This window comes from Sus scrofa, chromosome 4, assembly GCF_054392235.1.
Source record: "Sus scrofa isolate SSC_HxYL_T2T_F1_AM1 chromosome 4, Sscrofa_HxYL_maternal_Yorkshire_Landrace_v2.0, whole genome shotgun sequence".
NCBI lineage: Eukaryota > Metazoa > Chordata > Mammalia > Artiodactyla > Suidae > Sus > Sus scrofa.
Window position 1 is genome coordinate 40741384 of NC_139386.1, and position 22825 is coordinate 40764208.

The window sequence follows — 22825 nt, forward strand, 5'->3', positions numbered from 1 at the left end:
GTGCTGACTCTTCCCTTTGAGACACTGCTGATTCTTTGCAACCTTTTGAGATTTTCAATGGAGCCAGCCCAAGTCACCAGATCTTATTTGATTTTACATTTGATTTACATTTTAGTTTTTCTTTCTCTCTCTCCTTTGCTTTTTAGGGCCACACCCACGGCATATGGAGGTTCCCAGGCTAGGGGTTGAATCAGAGCTGTAGCTGATGGCCTACACCACAGCCACAGCAATGTGGGATCCTTAACCCATTGAGTGAGGCCAGGGATCGAACCTGCAACCTCATGGTTATTAGTCAAATTCGTTTCCCCTGTGCCACAAGGGGAACTCCAACTTTGTTGTTTTAACCAATATTCCAAACTTGTTTTTCAGCTTGTGTGTGAGTCCTAGTTTCTACACTCTGCACTGTCTCGGGGGTGGGCTGGCATGGTAAAATGGCATCCACTGTGTCTCCTGGGAGTCATGCTGGTGGCTTCACTGCCCGCTGCTAGGGGATACTTTAGTTTTGTAACACCTACCTCTGCAGAAGTTGCCTCCTTCCTGCCCACACTGATTCACCTGCAGAATTGCCCCGGCAGATGATGAACTAGAGCAATTATGGTTGCTTCTGAAGATTGTGTCTCTGAGAACTTGGTGACTTCTAATACCTCTGCCAATAGGCTTATCAGGGCACTGTCCCATTTTTTAAAAAATTTTCTTATAGTTGATTTATAATGTTCTGTCAATTTCTGCTGTACAGCAAAGTGACCCAGTTATTCATATACAAACATTCTTTTTCTCACATTATCCTCTATCATATTCCATCACAATTGATTAGTTACAGTTCTCTGTGCTATAGAGCAGGTTTTCATTACCTATCCACTCCAAATGCAATAGTCTGCGTCTTCTAACCCCAAACTCCCAGTCCATTCCACTCCCTCCCCTTCTCCCCTTGACCACCACAAGTCTGTTCTCCATGTCCCTGAGTTTGCTTCTTTTCTGTAGATAGGTTCATTTTGCCATATGTTAACACATAACAATGGAATACTACTCAGCCATAAAAAAGAACAAAATAATGCCATTTCCTTTTTTTTTTTTTTTTTTCTTTTTTTGCCCACACCCATGCCAAGCAGAAGTTCCCTGGCCAGGAACTGAACCAAGCCTCAGCAGTGACAATGCCAAATCCTTAACCACTAGGACACTAGGGAACTCAGCACTGTCCCTCTTTTTAATGGAAAATGTCAATCATGCACAAAAGTAGACAGCATATTGAATCCCTCATCTATACATTGCATAGTTTCAACAATGACAATCAGGCATGATTTTGTTTTCCTTGACTTTTGAATATTTCAGGCCTTGAGGAGCCTTCCAATCTGCTGCATCGTTCTCTGTGATACTGGATTGAATATGCCTTCTCGTTCTCTCCTCCTCTAGCAAAGCTCACTTGAACTTCTAACAATTGAAGGCCTTTCCTCTCTACTATATACAGGGCGAGAACTGTTGGCTGGGAGAAACCACCTTTCTTCCTTACACTTTTTCTTTGTTTTTAATCCCACATCTTTGTTTTCCTGGTACTTTCTTTGAGATTTTTTTAGACAAGTTCCCCCCTCATGAAAGCTATGGCATGGATCAATGTCAGGTCTGCGGGAAAGCATCTATTATTCAAAAAAATTTTTTGGTAGAGTCAGGAGGTATATTTTGAGCATCTACTAAATATCAGACATTTTTCTTTGCCCTGAATAATTAGGGGAGCAAAGATGCAAATACTCCTGCCTTCAAAGGGTATATATTCTATCGGAGGGAAATGGGCAAGAAACACACAGTGGTACATGTATGTATATTGGATGATGAAAAATGCTGTTAAAGAAAAATAAAAGTGGAGGAGTGTATTGCAAGGACCTGGGCATTGGGGTGGGGCTTGCTGTAGTTGAAAGCAGGATAGTCAGGGTGGGCATGGCTGGGAAAGAAACACTGGAGTGGAGGCTTGAAGGGCAAGAAAAGGATGATCCAGGCCCACATCTGTGGAAGTGTTCCAGGTAGTGGGCCCAGCAAGAGAAGAAGCCCTGCAATGACAGCAGGAATTCAAGGAGGCCAGTGTGCCAAGACTGGAGTGTGCAAGGGGTGGGCAAGGGGAGTAGCAAGAGATAGGCAGAAAGGGAAGGGGATGGAACAGATCCAGGGGGTGTAGGCTGACCTGCGGGCTTGGCTTTTTCCTCTAAGTGACGTGAAAGGGAGGGCTGTAAGCAAAGCAGTGACAGGAGACACCCTCCCAACCATTAGACAAACACTGAGCACAGGCTTGGTTTTGCTCTATTAGTCTTCTGCCTGGTTCCCCTTTATTAGGTCTCATCTCTTAGATAAGTGTCTTTCTTTTCTTTTAATTAATTAATTTTGGGGGGCCACGGCATGCAGTGGCTTAATGTAGAATCTCAGTTCCCAGACCAGGGATTGAACCCGGGCTGCAGTAGTGAAAGAACCAGGTCATAAGTACTAGATCACCAGGGAACTTCTGATAAGTGTCTTTCCTTAGATTCCATGGATTTCTAGGACAGATTCTCTCAGAGTTTAGACTATATCTTTATCTTTCCTTCTTAGAGTTTAGACAATACCTTTATCTCTCCTTACAATGGTTGCACATCTCAAAACTCACAAATCGTGCTTTGAGTATTGTTCACTCCTTGTCCTCTCCTTCCCTTCTCAAAGGTGGCCAGATATTCTGCAACCACTTAACACAGCACTGCTAGTCTTCCCACTGCAATTCTCTGATTGCTTTCACCATGGACTTGTTACTCATGGTGCACACTTGAGTGGTTACCTGGATTCTGTCCCTCTCTGGACAAATCATGTTAGATTCTGCCTCTGAGATACCGCATCTCATCTGTGAGATGGCTGTGGGTTCTAGTAACTTTTCCTCATATAATTGCAATTAAGCCATTTCTTTCTTTCTTTCTTTTTTCTAGTGCTCAGTTTCAGAGCAGTTTGATTAATTTTTCTTTTCCTTTTTGCATCTCTTCCAGCCTTCAGGATCTCATTTTATGTTTCATATCCATCTAGACCATGTCCTAAGATTTCAGCTTTTTTTCTAAAGAAGCATCTCTCGCTCTCCAGTGAAATCGGCTGGTCTTCCTATGCTTGCTTTTCATTCTCAGAGCCCAGAGTCTCCAAGCAGCCTTCTGAAATGTATCCAATTTCCAGCACCAGCTCTGGGATGCTAGGTGGTTGTTATCATGGATCGGCACATCTCAGAAAACCTGAACTTCTTGCTCTAGAACAAGGTCGCTCATTGTCGCCTCATTAGACTATTGAAATTGACAGCACTGTGACCCCCTGAGGTTCAGCATGAACCTACACAGGCATTTCTTCCTTGATCACGTAGAGGTTGAAATTTTAGGAGATCAGTGGGGGAAGAAAAGAAGGTTTCCCTAGATATAATCTCCTTTAAGAGCAAGGAAGCAATATCTCACTGACTTGAGCTGCCAAAATTCATTTTTATGGAATCAAATCCATGACAAATTGGCGGTGGTCCATGTAATATTGTGAGTGTTAGAATTTGCACTTGGTTTCTCTAGTTACTCAAGCTGTGTTGAAAAAAAAAAATGCCTGTTGCCAGCCTACTCCCCACTGTCTACTCAAAGAGTATTATTACTCCACTTAGGAATTACACTCAGAAAATGGATTTCAAGTAAGGCCATTTCAAATTGTAGAATTTGAAGGGGTGATGGGTCATTTAGTCTCTGTACCTTCCTACCCCTGTCACTCCACTCGGATTCTTTTGTAGTAGCAAGTGACCTGTTTTGAAAGGCCCAGTGTGAGTCTCCCTGATTCTGAAGTTCACCAAGCATATATTATACCTGAACACTCTAAGTCCCTTTCAGCTTGATAACTGGAAGACCTGCCGAGGTTCTTAACTGGGTCAACACATTTTCCTGAAGCAATTTCACTTGAGTCAAGGCACCAAGGGTGGGTTTCCAGAGATCCTTGGGTCATCCATCCTTCATCGTCAGTAGGATGCTGCTGCGAATTTTGACAAGCTGGTTACAAACATATGTGGACAGGCTTCCATGTGTGTGTTCACAAGCTACAGGCTTCTCATTTATTCATCACCAAATATTTATTGAATAGCTCGTCTCTTTCAGGTTCCATTTTCATTGCTTGTTTGACTGTGATCAACAAGAACCTAGACTATGTCACAAACTTGGCAGTCTAAAAAAATCAACACTTCCCAACAGGAGGAGGAAAGGTTTGGGGCATTTCATTCTTTGGGTCTCCATTATTGCATAGTCCTGGAGGCAGGCTCTACCTGGCAGTCTGGCTGACCCTCTCCATCTTACACTTATCTCCTGCTATATTTGTAGTCATAGCATCAACCAAGCATCTGGAAAGGCAAGTACTGGTGAGAACATCTGTATAATATAAACTTTACATAGGCCTAAATTTGCACTGTTATACATATGGGCGAAGCTGGTGATTAATGGCCCTTACTCGCATGGGAATAGAATCATAGAAACATGTAATTTTAGATGTAGAATGGATCTTAGACATCGTGCAAGGGATTCAACCCCTGGTATGATCCAAGAACTACAAAGCCACCTACCAACTTAGTCACTGATGTATTCATTCAGTAACTATTTACTCATTAGCTTTTATGCATTAAGTATTATGAGAGGCACTGGAGATGGAGTAGTAAACAGGATAGATGTGGCCCCCTCACGGAGTTCCCAGATTTGGAAGGGAAAAAACATGAAACAGCTATACACACGGGAATTTATTTCATCACATAGAAATACAAATTGCTGGAGTTCCCATCGTGTCTCAGCAGAAACACATCTGACTAGCATCCATGAGGACACAGGTTTGATCCCTGGCCTTGCTCATTGGCTTAAGGATCAGCATTGCTCTGAGCTGTGGTGTAGGTCATAGACACAGCTCAAATCCCATGTTGCTGTGGCTGTGGCATAGGCTGGCAGCTATAGCTCCAATTTGACCCCAGGCCTAGGAACCTCCGTATGCCAGGGGTGCGATCTTAAAAAGTCAGAAATACAAATTACTGAAGGAACATCAAATAGGAAAAACACTTCCCTTGTTTAGAGGAATCAAAAAGACTTTTCTGGATGTAGGGAAGACTGATATAGGCAGAGGGAACCGTATGTCCCAAGGCCAGAAGGAGTCTGACACAGCACAGACTCTGCGAGGGAACAGGGCTGGATGTTGAGTGAAGGGAACAGTGATTCAGCATGAAATTGGAAGAGCAGGCCAGGACCCTATTATACAGTCATATAGGTCAGATTAAATAATCAAAATTTCACTGTTAATTAATGTGAATTCACTTAAAGAGTATACAAGGCAAATTATATATTTTCATTGTTTACTATACATTTTCTGTATGCAGTGTTCTCGGGTAGGTTTAATACGTGGAGTACAAAGACGCCAGACTTTTTCATTATAGTAAAAGACACATAACATAAAACTTGCCATCTTAGTCATTTTTAAAAGTGTGGAAGGATTCCTGAAAAGAAGGGCAATGAGTGCTCCAGGTAAGATAGAGGAGGAATCCCAAGGCAGATGGCATCCTTTGCTATCTCCTTAAGGGAGCAAGGACACCACCTGTTCAAAAAGTCCCATATTTAATCAGCGGATGTTATCAGCCATTTCTTACTGTGTGAAAAATCACTCCAAAACACAGTGGCTTAAAACAAGAGCAATAATTTTATCATCAGAGATGGTTGCTGTGTGTCAGGAACTCAGGAAGGGCTCAGCTGGGTGATTGTGGCAACCATGTTGTCGGAATGTCAGTCATCACATCTGTCGTCCAGACTCCAAGAAGGGTAAAGAGGAGAAGGAAGAGTAGTACAATTTCCACTTGAGACATTTTCCTTTTGATGATTGTTCTTTTCCAGGAAAGTCTTCCTGGAAGTCCCATACATCATTTCAACTTGAGTCTCACTGACAGCAACTTACCTGTATAGCCATACTAGCATCAAGATACCGAGAAATGTGGTCCTTTTGTAGAGTTGCAAGTAAAATCAACATTCTCTTGAAGATGATGGGCACCTAAATGATGAAAGGCAAAATAAACCCTGGTCAGCAATTAAAAATCTTTGCTGCATTACATAAAGCACTCTGAGTTTTAACCCATAAGAGACTAAGTTGCCTGGCAAGACTGGTTAATTGCCAGAGTCCAGGTGAGAGGTAATGGCTTCTACTGGAGAAATAGCAATGCAAATGTACAGAAATGGACAGATTCAAGTGACATTAAAGAAGTAGAGTCAATCAGTCAATCTTGGTGATGGCCTGGGGAAGAGAATGTGTTAAAGATGGCTTCCAAAATTTGGAATAATGTAAGTGGGCAGGGTGGGGATGGCGAGAGAGAGAGAGAGAGAGAGAGAGAGAGAGAGAGAGAGAGGGAGAGATTGAGAGAGAGAGAGAGAAATAGTAGTACCATTCACTAAAATAAAAATCAAAACAAACAGGAGTTCCCATTGTGGCGCAGTGGAAACAAATCCGACTAGGAACCATGAGGTTGTGGATTTGATCCCTGGTCTTGCTCAGTGGGTTAAGGATCCAGCGTTGGTGCAAGCTGAGGCATAGGTTGCAGATCTGGCTCAGAACTCACATTGCTTGGCTGTGGTGTAGGTCACAGATGAGGCTCGGATCTGGCATGGCTGTGGCTGTGGCATAGGCTGGCAGCTGTAGCTCAGATTAGATCCCTAGCCTGGGAACCTCCATATGCCCTGGGGTGCGGCCTTAAAAAGACAAAAGACAATACAACAACAACAACAACAACAACAAAACAAATGACCCCCCCAAAAAAAAAAATTTAAAAAAGGAAAAAAAATCACTGAAGATCCTGTTTGGTTGGAATAAAATAATAAATTTCATTTGAAGTATGTTAAATCTGAAGATCTTTTGCAGCATCAAAGAGAAATATGAAGTAGGCTGTTGGGTATAAGGGTCCAAAGCCCAAGAAAGCTACGTCAGAAATAATATATATTTGGGTATCAGTATGTAGACAGTAATTGAAGCCATTCATAATTATGGATGGAACAACTTAGGATCAGCTAATAAAATGAGCATATTTTAAAACTAGGAAAAGGAAACCAAGCCAGCAAAGGAGACTGGAAAACTGTTTAGAAAATAAGGTGGGAAACCATGAAGTAAAATGGCATGTAAGCCAAGGAAAAAAAATACTTCAGGAAGAAGGGAGAGGATTCAACTCTGCTCTGGATCTTGTGATATGGAGGTCACTGTGACCTTGTAAGAGCTATCTCAGGGGCTTGGTGGACGCAGAAGCTAGACCAGGGTGGGGTGAAGGTTAAAGGAGGCATGAGGAATCAGAGACCATGAGAGGTGTCTGCTCTTGAGAAATATGTCTATAAAAGGAAGGAGAGCAACATAACAGCTGTGGAGTGGCATGGAGGCCTTTTCTTTAAACAGATATTTAAAAGCTATGAAAAATGCTATGAAAAATGCTGAATAAGCAGAATGAATTCATTCTAAGTTATGCCCATTGTTATAGACTGTCTTCCACAAATTCATATGTTGAAACCCTGACACTCAGTGTGATTGTATTAGGAAGAGGGACTCTTTGGGAGGTGACTGGGGTTAAAGGAGGTCATGAGGGTAAGATTAGGGTCCTTGTAAGAGTCATAGAGAGCTGGCTTCCCCCCTCTGCCCTCTGCTAGGTGAGAATGCAGTGAGAAGTGGGCAGTCTGGAACCTGGAAGAGGGCTCTCACCAGAACCCCATCATTTGGGCACGCTGATCTCAGACTTCCAGCCTCCAGAATGGTGAGAAATAAATGTGTGTTGTTTATAAGTCACCCAGTGTGTGACATGTGTTGTTACAGCAGCCCAAACTAAGACACTCATTTGGTGAACCTTAGCTCATTATGGAGTTCAGGCTGACCAGTTGGATTGCCCTAGCTTGGGTCATGGGTCATAGGCTCACCCTTTGACTGGGAAGAATGGACATATTTCATTTTTTATTGTATTTAAACAGATACAATATAGAATTTACCACTTTAACCATTTCAGGTGTACAATTCAGTGGCATTAAGTACATTCACAGTATTGTACAACTATCATTGATCACTATTCATTTCTAGAATTTTTCATCATCTCAAACAGAAATTCTGTATCCATTAAACAATAATTCCCAATCCTCCCCTCAGCCCATCCCCTAGTAACCTCTGTTCTACTTTCTGTCTCTATGAATTTCTTTTATTTTAGGTATCTGGTATGAGCACAATCATATGATATTGGCCCTTTCATGTCTGGCTTCTTTCACTTAATATATTGTCTCCAAGGTTTTGGTACATGTTTTAGCATGTTTCAGAATGTCATTTTTTCTTTTCTTTTTTTTAGGGCTGCACCTGTGGCATATGGAAGTTCTTTGGCTAAGGGTTGAATTGGAGCTGCAGCTGCCAGCCTATGCCACAGCCACAGCCACACCATATCCAAGCATCTGCAAGCTACACCACAGCTTGTGGCAATGTTGGATCCTTAATCCACTGAGAAAGGCCAGGGATCAAACCCACATCCTCATGGACACTATGTCCGGTTCTTAATCCACTGAGCCACAAAGGCAACTCCAGAATGTCATTCTTTTTTTTAAGGCTGAATAATATTCTGGAACAGCTATCTTGCTGGTAGTTCTCTGAGACTGCATGCAGGGAATGTAGGGGGATAATTGAGGGCTGGTTCAGGAATGGCCAAGTAAGTTGCACACAGCAGATCTGCCAACAGTCTTATCTCCCTGAGCCTTCAGACTTCTGCTCCCACTACATGCAGGGAAGTTCTGGCATTTCATGGTCCCTGGCAGTTAACCTAGCAGACTGTTAACGCCACTGCCAGGTGCCTGAGCCAATGCACTACATCCAAACTCTGGGTAGGTATGTGCATGCCAATAAATTCTGCACAGGCAAGCCTTATAATTTGTCCTCCTTCTTCAAACACCCTTTGAAGTTGTTCCCATGCGCACCTCAGACTCCTGCAGATAGAAACTGGTGAGTTCCTGCAAACCTCTTGGTGTAGAGTACAGAGCAAGCCTTGTGTTTTGTGAGGCATCTGCCCAGGTGCAGTTATTGCAATGCTTTAAGCATGGGGAGCCTGCTTGGGGGCAGCAGGGGCTACCCACACAGGCCAGGAAGGTTATGCGGATTTATCAGTCTAAGCCTCTATCATGTCTGTCTAAATGTCAAGGTCCCATAACTTTTCCATGATGCCCTTGCCTTAGTGCAGGAGACCCGACAGGGTTGAGCATCTATTTTGTGCCGTAGCCCTGCACCCTTACTCCCAGGCATTACATCTGATCCTCACTGTATCTATTCTGTGACCACAGGACCTAAGACTCTTTCAATGCTATCCTTCACAGTTTCGATTTTCTTTCTTGTTCTGAGTAGAATATTCACTACCTTCACCTTTCCCTTTGCATTCTTACTAGAGAATTGAAAATGGTCTACTTTATAATTACTATTCTATTTTTTTTTTTGCCATAAGCAATCAGGCACCACAACTTCTTGATGGCCCAGGGCCTTGTCCTGCTCCCATACTTTATCCACCAGTGATGGCTTGAATACTTGGATGCCATGCTCTGGATTACCAGGGTTTCACCCGACCCTACATGCTATCTGCGTTTTCCTAAAGTGTGTGAGCGACCTGAAGGAGGGTGTCCTTTCGAAGTATTTAGGGTGTACCTCTAGAACAAAGCACCCATAAAATTGCTGACATGGCTGCTTCTAAGAAAAGAACCTGGGGAGCAGGGACAAAGGGACAGGGGACTTATTTTCCAGTAGACCCTTTGATACACATATAACAATAATAAAGGTGAAAACAATGATGAAAGAAATGCTCAATGTCTATTGTGAGATTTTACCTGCTGAAGAGAGGATTCCCCAATTTTGTCTCTTTGAGAATAAAAGCACTTAACTTTCAGTCTAATAAAAACATTTTAACGCAATGGTGAATTCCGTTAGCTATCATTGTTATTTTCCTATGGTTGGGATGGACATAAAATGTAAAAAAATGTAAATGAGAGAATTATTTTGAATATACCTAAAATTCTCTTTAAAAATGAGGAAACCCCTATTTTTTATCTCCTAGGTGGGAGAGGTACCTACCCAGGGCTGAGCCAGGGCAGTGGCTGACATGAGCTGGAAGTTGGGTCCCAGGGTCTCTGCTGAAGCCAGGGAAGTTGGTGCTATACTGAGTGTGTCAGGAGCCTGAGGTGTGTGAACTGGAGATTGAGACAGGGTAGAAATTCCGAAACAAGTCATCAAGCTGATGCCTGGATGTCTAAATACAGCTGAAGTTGCATTGAGTCAGATGTCAGAGACAGACAGGTAGATGAGAATTCTACACCAGAGGAAAATGCACCAGGGTGATAATTCTGGGAGGGCAGGAAGTCTACTGTCTCTTCATTTACAAAATGTGTGGGATGAATTGATCTTTATGGTATCTTTAAGCCTCAAGTGCATCAAATCTATCCTCTCCTTTGACTGTAGAATAAATACAATGGAATTAAACCAAATTCACCTTATAAAAAAAGCTTAATGTATCAAAATCCAGGTTTTGAAAAGAAGAAAACTGAGTACAATACTTTGCTGTTAAAAGGTATCTCCCACGTGGGCATCCTTTTCAGTAATTCTTTACTTTAGGGGCACCTCAGAATCACTTAGGTGATTCTCCACACCCAGGCCACACTCCAGAGCAATCAAATCAGAATCTCTGGGGGGTAGAATCCAGGTATCAGTACTTTTTTTCCCCCCTCTTTTTCAGCTGCACCTGCAGCATGTGGAAGTTCCCAGGCCACAGATGGAAACAAAACCAAGCCTAGCTATGGCTCGGCAGTGCTGGAACCTTAACCCACTGCGCAGGACTGGCTATCAAACATGTGCCTCTGCAGTGACCTGAGTTCCTTCAGTGGAATCCTTAACTCACTGCAACACAGCGGGAACCCCTAGGTATCAGTACTTTTAAATCTTCCTGATGATTTCTGTGTTAAGCCTAAGCTGAGAAACACAAATAGTGAACTTAATGAGTTGGATTCACTTGAATGTGATGTCCCTGTGATACAATTTCTTTAATCAAGAAAACTGGGGTCTGATAGAAATTTTAATTACTTAATTAATTAGTCTTTTTAGGGCCGCACCCACGGCATTTGGAGATTCTGAGGCTAGGGGTCAAATTAAAGCTACAGCTGCTGGCCTACACTACAGCCACAGCAACGTGGGATCCAAGCCGCATCTGCAACCTACACCACAGCTCATGCCAATGCCAGATCCTTAACCCGCTGAGTGAGGCCAAGGATTGAACCTGCATCCTCATGGATGATTGCCAGATTTGTTTCTGCTGAGCCACGATGGAAACTCCAGCTAGAAATTTTAAAAAGGAGTTTATAAGGATATGCAATTGTGGGAGAAAGTTGTCATGTTATGATGTGTGGGTGCTAAATGCATGAGAAGAATGGCAGTGTGTCTTCTGAAACACACATGATAAAGGACCAAAGCACATCATGATGAAGATACTGACCCAGCTGATTCTTTCTAGAGAGCATTTACCAATTCTCTGAGGTGGAGGCCTTGTTTTTTTTTTTTTGTTTTTGTCTTTTGTCTTTGTAGGGCCTCCCTCGTGGAATATGGAGGTTCCCAGGCTAGGAGTCTAATCAGAGCTGTTGCTGCCAGTGTACGCCAGAGCCACAGCGACACCAGATCTGAGCCACACCACAGCTCATGGCAATGCCGGATCCTTAACCCACTGAGCGAGGCCAGGGATCGAACCAGCAATCTCATGGTTCCTAGTCAGATTCGTTTCCACTGCACCAAGCCGGGAAGTCCAGGCCTTGCTGATTAAAGTAAATTCACACTTGCATGTTTGAAACTGGTTGTCATGTTTAATTTAACTAAGTAAATTTAGTTAGAGGTTTACACACAGTGGGTGATAAATTTATTTTTGAGCATCCCTCCATCTGTTACAAAGCCTAACTAAAACCACAAGGAGTGCATTGGTTGTATGAAAATGAACCCCAAGCTTGCTCCCCACACTGGTTTCCAGGAAGTGAGGACCACTCCCGGTAAACTCATTCTTATCTATGTTGTGAAGGAAATAGGAAAGGGGGCTTGGGAACTGGAGCCTTGAATGGGGTTATTCCAAGAGGGTGATCCTTAAAAAATTTGAGAAAATGCCTTGGTGGCTCAGCTAGGGGATGCATGAGCTCATAGATGAAATTATGCTCCGATAAAAGGAAGTGTTTTTCTCACAGGAATGGGAATCAGAAAGGGGGGGGGGTGAGTGGAACAGGGATTTGTGATTTTGTAATTTTTTATCGTTAGAAACCTTATTGATCTTGAATTTTGTAAGCCATAAATATGTGTTAATTTGATAAAAAGTAGATGAAAAATAAAAATATCTGAAAGGATACATATTTAATTTATAACAGTGATTTTGCCTAGGGAAAGGAAAAGGATTATAATTTTATCCAAAGTTTTTGCTCAATATGCTTGTGAATTGTCCAAAATTTTATAAGAATATATACATGTATTATGTCTACATCCTTAAAATAAGTAAAATAAGGTAAAAGTGAAAGAAATAACAAAAGAACATATCCTTTCATTTTAATGAAATGAATGACTGGTAAACTCTGAAATTATAAAGAAGTGGTGGACCCAAAGGGTCTACTAACTGCAGAATGATATGAATAGAAAATGACTGTCTGGACAGAGTATGGTTTAATTTGGGGACACCAAATCTAAAGAAAAAGATCCTAAAAATTGCCAGAACAAAAAAGTAAACCTCTATATCGGAAGAAGTAGTAGACTGATAACTGTATTTCTCATCAGCCATACTGGTCCTAAGAAGATAATATGATATCTTCAAAGGGCTGAGGAAAAATTAGAACCTAGTATTCCGTATCTAGACAAACAGTTATTTAAACATGAGGGAAATTAAAGATATTTGGGACATTCAACTACTCAAGATATTTTTACCTCCAAACTTCCCCTAAGACTATCAATGGAAGGTGCATTCCAACAAAATGAAACATAAATCCCAAAGGACACAAAAGAGATAACAAACCAAGAAATAAGTAAAGACATAGATGATAAAAGAGAAAGATTGAAAAATCATCTGAATATAAAATACCAGTGATAGCAACAATCCACCAAAGGTATGAAAGCCATAATCTATCCTGCATCTAAATACATTGCTTTGAAATATATAAAACAACATCTGTTAGAAGCATATAAATAGAAATGGATAAAACCTTGATCATACTGGGAGGTTTTAACACACTTCTCAGAATATTTTTGCCTTTTAGGACCACACATGTGGCATATGGAAGCTCCCAGGCTAGAGGTCAAATCCAAGTTACAGTTGCTGGCCTACGCCACAGCCACAGCAACGAGATTTGAGCCGTATCTGTGATCTACACCACAGCTCATGGCAACACTGGATCCTTGACCTGCTAAGCGAGACCAGGGATCAAACCCGTGATCTCATGGATACTAGTTGGGTTCATTATGCTGAGCCATGACAGGAACTCCATCTTCTCAGAATTTTTTGACAAGATTAATTACGTACAGAATTTAAATTACCCAATTACCCAGTGAATAATCCTGATTCTATATCTATTTACATTTACAATCACTGCATCCCATTAGAAGAATAAACGTCTTTTTTTCGCACATATAGAAAATTCACATACAAAAATCATTAGTGACATATTAAAATAAAAGAAACCTCAATAAATTATAAGAGCCAAAAGTATACCAAGCACGCTCATGACAATAAAATTAAAATTTATGTGAAATGAAGAGTAAAAAAGTATATTTGAAATTTAAAACTAATTTTAAATATGTTTTGGGGAGTTCCCGTCGTGGCGCAGTGGTTAACGAATCCGACTAGGAACCATGAGGTTGCGGGTTCGGTCCCTGCCCTTGCTCAGTGGGTTAACGATCCGGCGTTGCCGTGAGCTGTGGTGTAGGTTGCAGACGCGGCTCGGATCCTGAGTTGCTGTGGCTCTGGCGTAGGCCGGAGTCTACAGCTCCGATTAGACCCCTAGCCTGGGAACCTCCATATGCCACGGGAGCGGCCCAAGAAATAGCAACAACAACAACAACAACAAAAGACAAAAAGACAAAAAAATAAATAAATAAATAAATATGTTTTGGGTTATAGAATAAAGAAAAATATAAATGATAAACTTAAAAGTGATGAAGCACAACACAGTAAAGTTTATGAACAAAACTGTGGTCACAAAAACTTTATAACTATAAAGCCAAATATTATAAGGTAATACTGACTGAAAATAAATGCTATTTGAACCAAAAAAACTTTGAAAAGTATAACAAAATAGACTTTATAAAGTAGGAGGAAGGTGTATTAAAAGGTACAGATAATAATTCATAAACTAATCCATAAAAATGTTGCCTATTTGAAAACATTAAAAACATTACTACAACCTTTTGGAAAATCTTACTGAGAATAAAAAGACAGATGAAATGTTATTAGAGAAGAGGTAGGGCCATAACTGTCAAAAGAAAAGAGTTAATATTGGAATATATATAAAATTTTACAATAGTATATTTGGAAAACTGCTTAATATGAATAATTTTCTAGGAAGATGTGAATTGTATACAAACATCAAAACAAAGTAGAAAACTGCATATGTTTATGATACAGTATAATTGAAAAGGAAATCAAAGGACTGATATTTAAAATAGTAGAAGAGGAGTTTTCATATGGCTCAGCAGATTAAGGATATGGCACTGTCACTGCTATGGCTTGGGTTGCTGCTGTGGTGCAGGTTCAATCCCTGGCCCAGGAATTTCTGCATGCCACAGGTGCAGCCAAAAAATGGTAAAAGATCCAAGGAGATTTATGGGTGATTACTACCAAATCTTTAAGAAATAAATAATCTCCATGATCCATAAATTACTCAGATGCTCGATATCACTAATTATTAGAGAAATGTAAATAAAAACAATGAGGTATGACTCCACAGCAGTTAGAATGGCCACCACCAAAAAGTGTACAAACAATAAATTCTGGGGAGGGTGTGGAGAAAAGGTAACACTCCTACACTGTTGGTGGGAATGTATATTGGTACAACCACTATGGAGAACAGTAGGGAGGTTCCTTAAAAATAGCACTACCATATGGTTCATCAGTCCCACTCCAGGGCATATATCCAAAGAAAACCATAATTCAAAAAAGATGTAGTACATACATAAAATGGAATATTACTCAGCCATAAAAAGAATGAAATAATGCCATTTGTAGCAACATGCATGGATCTAGAGATTATCATACGGAGTGAAGTGAAGCAGACAGAGAAAGACAAATAAAATATGAAATCACTAATATGTGGAATCTAATAAAAAATGATACAGAAGAACTTATTCACAAAACAGAAACAGACTCAAAGATTTTGAAACCAAACCAAAGAGGAAGTGTTGGAGGGAGGGATAAATTAGGATGTTGGGATTAACATACACACACTACCATATATAAAATAAATAAGTAACAAGGACCTTCTTATAGCACAGGGAAATCTACTCAATACTCTATAAGCTACACAGGAAAAGACTATGAAAAAGAATGAATTTATTTTTATGTGTAATTGATTCACTTTGCTGTATGGCTGAAACTAACACAGACATTGTAAGTCAACTATATTCCCATATATATATATTTTAATTGGAAAGCTATGTAACTCAACTGGATTTCAAAAACTTGGCAAGGGAAAAAAATAGAAAAGAAAAGCATAGAACATTCTTACTTAAAATTACAGGGCAAAATTTTTTTAAATATCAGCAAATCGAACACAACTCTCCATTAAAAGAATAAAGTGCATGACCTAGGAACGCAGAGATAACACAAGAAATTTTTACCAATATAATTTAGTATGTTTATCAACAGATTAAAAGGAGAAAATCCTTACAATCATCTCAAATAGATGCAGAAAAATATTTGATAAAATTCAGTGACCCATATGTCAAAAAATTTTTAGTCAGATAGAAATATAACAAATTAAAAAAATATTTAACTAGTATCTAATAGAGGTTTAAAAGAAACATCATACCAATGGTGAAATATTAGATATTTAAAAAATTAAGTTAGAAATAAGACAAGGCTGTCTACTATTACTGAGAATCTAAACTTTGTACTGAAAATTTTAGCCAATGCACTAAGACAAGAAAAAGAAATAAGAGATGCAAGTATGGGAAAGGAGGAATTATTATATATAAAGATATTTTTATAATAAAAATTGAAGAAAAGTAATTAATAAAACTAATGAAGGAGTTAAGCAAAGTGGTTAAATATGGGAACCACGTATTAAAATCAATTAGCTTAAGAAATCTAACTGGATATTAAAATAAATGCAGTACATTTTTGGTTTTGGCTGAGGTTCTGAAGAAGTAAGTGGAAATATTTTCCGCATTCCATAGTTGGTGCTGGATCACTCATAAAGGACTAACTAGTTAAGGAGTTCCCGTCGTGGCTCAGTGGAAATGAATCTGACTAGTATCCGTGAGGATGCAGGTTTTATCCCTGGCCTTGTTCAGTGGGTTAAGGATCTGGCATTGCCATGAGCTGTGGTGTAGGTTGCAGACACAGCTGGGATCCCGCGTTGTAGCTGTGGCGTAGGACAGCAGTTACAGCTCTGATTTCACCCCTAGCCTGGGAACTTCCATATGCTGTGGGTGCGGTCCTAATACAGACAAAATGAAATAAAGTTTAAACAACCTTTCACATATAATTTTTTTTAAAAAGGACTAACTAGTTCTATGACTCCTGAATATTTTACCCAACTCAGAGGTATAGAAGAATTAAAATTTTGAAGTTGAACGTTGAAGACATTGTTTCTTTGCGAGAGAGACTATAAGAGAACGACTTGGAGAGGCTGATATATTTCCTGGAGATTGCGGGCCCAGATTATAGGTGTTTGATATCCATCCAAGAATCTAAAGATGTAACCAAACTATGCATAATTTCTAATATTCATACATGTGTTTGTAAATCTGTCAGGATACATACTACACTAACAACAATGGATACTTTGGCATGGGAAGTGGGATTAGGACAAGGAAGACACAAGCTACGTTTGAGCTGTTTGAAAGACACATTATGTTACTGCATCAATGAGTGAATAATATGCTGAAAACTTGCTCTTTCAATGGTCTGTGTCTGAAAAGAACATAACTGCTGGATCCACATATTCATTAATAGCTACTACTTTTGATAACAACCCAAAGTCCTTTCCAAGTTCTGAGGACATAAATCACTTCTCTAAAAAGGCTTATGTTTTCAGCTGAGATTTTTTATGAACTTTAAATATTACATTTTTATAACTGTATGCTTCTTATAAAAATTCAAATAATACAGAATAATACAACTGAAGTTAATGTTTCCCTTCACCTCTTCTTCCTCTAGTCATATGCCTCTCCTTGGAGGTAGCCACTGTTTTTAGTCCAGTGTGTAACTATTGAGATAATTTTTTGTGTATTTACATGTATATTCATGGGCCTAAATGTGATGAAATCAAGCTACATATATTATTCTGCAGCTGCTCTTTCACTTAATAATAGTGAAGATTGTTCCATGTTGGTACATATAAATCTCTCATATTCTTTTAAATTCTTCATATTTTAGTATGAATGCCCTGTGATTTCTTTAACTATTCACCTATTAAATATCCAACATTTAGATTTTTCCTAAATTTTCACTGCAAGGAACATTCCTGTATATATATCTTGGGGTACAAATTAATATACGCATGGGAGTAGAGATGAAACAGTTTCTCAAAGGAACCAAAAAAGGTGCTATTGCTGCAGGAAGGATGGATGATGGTAGGTGAGCAAAAGAACCAGACAAAACTCAAGATCTGAGACCTTTCCCATTTAAATATAATGATTGCTTGTGTAATTTGAACTGTGTGAGAACGCTCATAGTGTGTTGGTGTATTAGTTAGATTGAGAATAACAAGCCTGCAACCCATGCATGGGTAAATGTTGGTCTTTCAGAGACAAACTGAGACTGAGCACCTTTATCAGTGTGAGCAGTAAAATCAAGTTCTGGCCATACCGCTATCATTCTTCATGAAAGGGAGTGTTGGCGGCTCTTCAGCTCTTCTTCAGTAACTGAAGGATACTGATTAGGGAAAGTTAGGCTCTATGGTGGAATATTTACCCTAACTCTACTAAGTGAAATTCTACAAAATCTGATTTTATCCGTTGATTATTAACTCTACCCTTGACTGAGCTTTGTCAATTCAATCCTAGTGGCCATTAAATGCTTTTGATTTAGGGGTTCCATACGAGGTTTGGGGATTCTCTTTTCCAAGCTCCTTACCTTCACTTACTCTTTCCCCTGGATCCCAATGGCTTGGTTGGAGTGCTACCTGTCAACTCTGCCTGTGAGGCTGGGCCCTTCTATCTCTGGATGGGGTGGCCATCCCACCATTTTCTTAGCTCATGAGAATGTCTTGCAGCTGTCTGAGAAACACAGATCATTAGGGATTTTGGCAGGATTTTGTTGGAAGCACAATACTAAAGATGAAAGGTCAGTTTTATTTAACTGATGAAAACAATGAGTAGCAGATTATGCTAGTTTTCTGGTAAACAGTGCCATTACTTTCCAGTAAATAGTGTCAAGATGCCTTGATGAATAACATACATGGAGATAAAGAAGAACATCTCTCAGTGATGGAAAATTAGGTATCTCCATAAACTCAAATATGCCTTTAGTTTTCTTCTTGCTATGAGCTGTTCCCTAAAACATTTACCAACAGGTCATCTGGTCATACGAATGGAAAAAATGAAGTTATGCTCTTCTGAAGACACAGTCTACAGAGATGGGCCAGTTTAAGGACTATTCTTTTCATCTGTCTGAAGTGTTAAGACACCAGAACAAAGCAGTGTGTTCCGTGCTACTCCTGCATTGCCCTCTCGTCTGTTGAGGCTGAGAAATGAGTTGGAATGCAGTTAGAAAAGAGCCAGTCTAATAAAAATCGAATGTGGCATAACAACCCGGCAGCATCCTTCACTGCAAGATAGAAGACATAGTTTTTGCCTGCTTGCATGCTTTTTTTTGTTTGTTTGTTTGTTTTTTTGAGCACACATTAAACAGTCCATGCTGAGAGGCAGAATCTCTGAACTTGTGACAAGATGCTAGAGGTTGCTTATTTTTCTGAGAAGTACCCAAGCATCTCTGTCATAGTAAATGCTTAGGGTAGGCACTCACGGAAGAACATGAACTCTTGCAAGGTGTTCAAGGACCAGTTAGTAATTTTCTGTCATGGTACGACTAACAATAGTGAAAATAACCGCTAACATTCCTTGAACGTTTCTTATGTGCTAAGCATTGAATGCAATGCTTTTCAGGAATGATAATATACATTCTTCATGTAACTCTGTGAGATGAGACAAAGAGGTAGAGAAGGGTTAATAAGGACGCTTTCAAAGCCACATGGCTGGTATTGAAATTGGGATTTGAACTCAGGAGATGTATAACTTTGGACCATACTCTAGCCATTATAGCACCACTAAATTATCTCCTAGAGGCCTGAAGCAACAATCTCCAAACTTTTATAGTATCTGCGGTTGCTGATTTTTTTGGAAACTCATCCTGACTTCCCCTAAAGCACTGTGTATGGTATAAATAAATTAAAGGGAAAAACTTGAACCAATTAACTAGGTTTTTTCCATTTATTTTCAGCATTTTGCAACACCCCTCAAGATATTTGGAGATACCCCACTGAGTGGTGAAGCAGATAGGAGGGCACTGGTCTGTGACCTCAAGTGAGTGAATTTCCTGAGCACTTACAATGGTGAGGTTTTCCACTGAAAACATTTTGAAAGCTCCTGATGGCAGAAAAAAGAGAGAGGGAGAGGGAGAGCCAGCAAGCTGGCCAAGGTGAGGGGAATCCAGCTGCTTGCCCATGTCTGGTTTGTTGCCTCAGATGTTAAGGGAAAAATCTTTTGAAACCGTTACTTAAAAATGGAACTTTTTGGACACTGATTCAGAACTGTTTTTGATCTTTTGGCCTTGTTTTTGTTGAAACGATATATTGTTTTACAAGCAGTGTTGAGCTCCAATCCCACATTCCTGCTGACATAACTATTATTATTTCATGGTTTCAGCATCTTCTCTGTAACTCTATGCATAATTTTAAAAAATATCTAGAAATATGTGGGTACACGTGTATGTACATGTGTGTGTGTGTGTGTGTGTGTGTGTGTGTGTGTGTGTGTGTGTGTGTGTGTGTTGGTTTGGAGACTGGCAGGATAATTGCCAATTTTCCTGGGAATTGTCTGGACTGCGTATTGAGTCCATTCAGATTTTTCTGAGTACAGACAGCAAAGCAGATAGACCCCAAACACCAGGTTCATGGCACAGCCAGTTTGTGTAGCAGATGTTTCTTACTGGGATAACATCTGGCTTTAGGAGAGCATAAGACAATGCTCTTTCCTTGGAGGTGTGAATTTCTTCTCTTTGAATCTTCCTGTAGAACTTTCTTAATTTGTTTTTTCTTCTTTCTACATTGTAAATGGAAATAACAGTGGAGGACAGAGCTCAGTTGCCTTGTAGTTATTAGAGACTCTTAGCGGTTTTGCTCAATGCACTGGCCAATTTGTGTCTTAAGTAAGAAATAGAGAAATATAATACTTCAGTAGTGCTTCTTATATCATTAACTAGAATGATTCTGCACATTTCTGTAGCATGATGACTTACAAGCATTTAAAGAGTATCTTCTGGGAGTTCCTGTTCATGGCGCAGTGGTTAAGGAATCCGACTAGGAACCATGAGGTTGCGGGTTCGATCCCTGGCCTCTCTCAGTGGGTTAAGGATCCAGCGTTGCCGTGAGCTGTGGTGTAGGTCACAAACATGGCTCAGATCTGGAGTTGCTGTGGCTGTGGTGTAGGCCGGCGGCTATAGCTCCGATTACACCCCTAGCCTGGGAAGCTCCATGTGCCACGGGTGCGGTCCTAAAAAGGCAAAAATAAATAAATAAATAAAGAGTATCTTCTCACTGATTTTCCTCTAAATTCAGGAAAACCAAGGCAAGCCCCATTTTACGGATGGCAAATCTAAGACTCTAAACTAGTTAGAATATATAACAAATGGCACCCAGCTGGGAAGTGTTGGATCTGGAACCAAACCTAGGTCTTTTGATTTTCTGTTTCAGTAACACCAAGATCATCCCTCTGGTCTTTCAGCTATGACACTTACAGTTCTGTGATTATAATGTAATGCTATTGCAGAAAGCCTTCAAAATGTAGAAGAGTAAAAGTCAACAATAATCCTATCAACTGGAGACATTTTTTATTAATATTCAGTTTTTCATATGTATATGTTTTGTCTTTTTTGCCATTTCTTGGGCCGCTCCCACAGCATATGGAGGTTCCCAAGCTAGGGGTCTAATCGGAGGTGTAGCCACCAGCCTATGCCAGAGCCACAGCATCGCGGGATCTGAGCTGCATCTGCAACCTACACCACAGCTCACGGCAATGCCAGATCGTTAACCCACTGAGCAAGGGCAGGGATCGAACCCACAACCTCATGGTTCCTAGTCGATTTGTTAACCACTGTGCCACGACGGGAACTCCCAGTTTTTCATATATAAGTATATATATGTACACATATACAATTTTTATGTATTTATTAGGTTCATTTATGCATATATACACATGTACATAGTTTTTTTTAAGTTCATGCATACACATGGTTTAAATTTCAAAAAGGTAACTATAGGTACTAATATTGTACAACAGATCTCTAGAAATTACTTATATTGCATAATAGAAATTTTATTTTGCACTTTAAAATATATTAAGAGGGAATTCCCGTCAGGGCTCAGTGGAAACGAATCTAACATCCATGGGACGCAGGTTTGATCCCTGGCCTCACTCTGTGGGTTAAGAATCTGGCGTTGCCATGAGCTGTGGTGTAGGTCACAGACACGGCTCGGATCCTGTGTTGCTGTGGCTGTGGTGTAGGCCACTAGCTACAGCTCTGATTTGACCCCTAGCCTGGGAACCTCCCTATGCTGTGGGTGAGGCCCTAAAAAGACAAAAATATATATATATATATATATATATATATATGTTTAGAGGACAAATTTCATGTTGCGTTCTTCCCCCAAATGAACCAAACAAACCATACACACCACAAAAGAACAAAGGGAAATTTGGGGGAGTTTGGAAGTAATCGATGTTTGAGTACCTTGGTTGTGATGGCATCATGGGTGCATGAAGAGGTCCAAACCCATCAAGTTGTATACGCTAAATGTGCAGTTTTGTTTTTTTTTTTTTTTTTTTGGTATATCAATTTTACCTCAATAAACCTAAAAGAGAAAAAGACAATTTCAAAAAATTATATAGGTTATAAGTCTTTTCCTACCATTATTCTCTAGCCTTACAATTCCCCTCTCCACATGTTTCTTGAGTAGTTCTCTGGAGATAATTGATCGAGAGCTGGTTTGTGTGTATAAGTAAAGGGATAGACACACATTATGCACATAACACCTATATATGTATCTGTTATATATGTATGCACAGAATTGTTATATGTACAGTGTGTGTATATATGTGGTACCCGTATGTATAGTATGTGTATATATGTATATATTTTCCTCATATGGTAAAACAAGACAAGGATGTCCGCTCTCGCCACTACTCTTCAACATAGTTCTGGAAGTCCTAGCCACCGCAATCAGAGAAGTAAAAGAAATAAAAGGAATCCAAATCGAAAAGGAAGAAGTAAAACTATCACTATTTGCAGATGACATGATATTATACCTAGAGAATCCTAAAGACTCTACCAGAAAACTATTTTATTGTTTTTTTTTATGGC

General features: G+C 39.9%; 1 long non-coding RNA gene across 1 annotated transcript in view; it reads right to left on the reverse strand.

The window, feature by feature from the left end:
• Positions 1-4730: 4730 nt before the first annotated feature.
• Positions 4731-22825, reverse strand: part of LOC102164357 (uncharacterized) — a 652820-nt gene continuing 634725 nt past the window's right edge. Inside the window, exon 13 of the long non-coding RNA XR_014843622.1 lies at positions 4731-6027. This is a non-coding gene — a long non-coding RNA (uncharacterized LOC102164357). The remainder of the gene's footprint in view (positions 6028-22825) is intronic.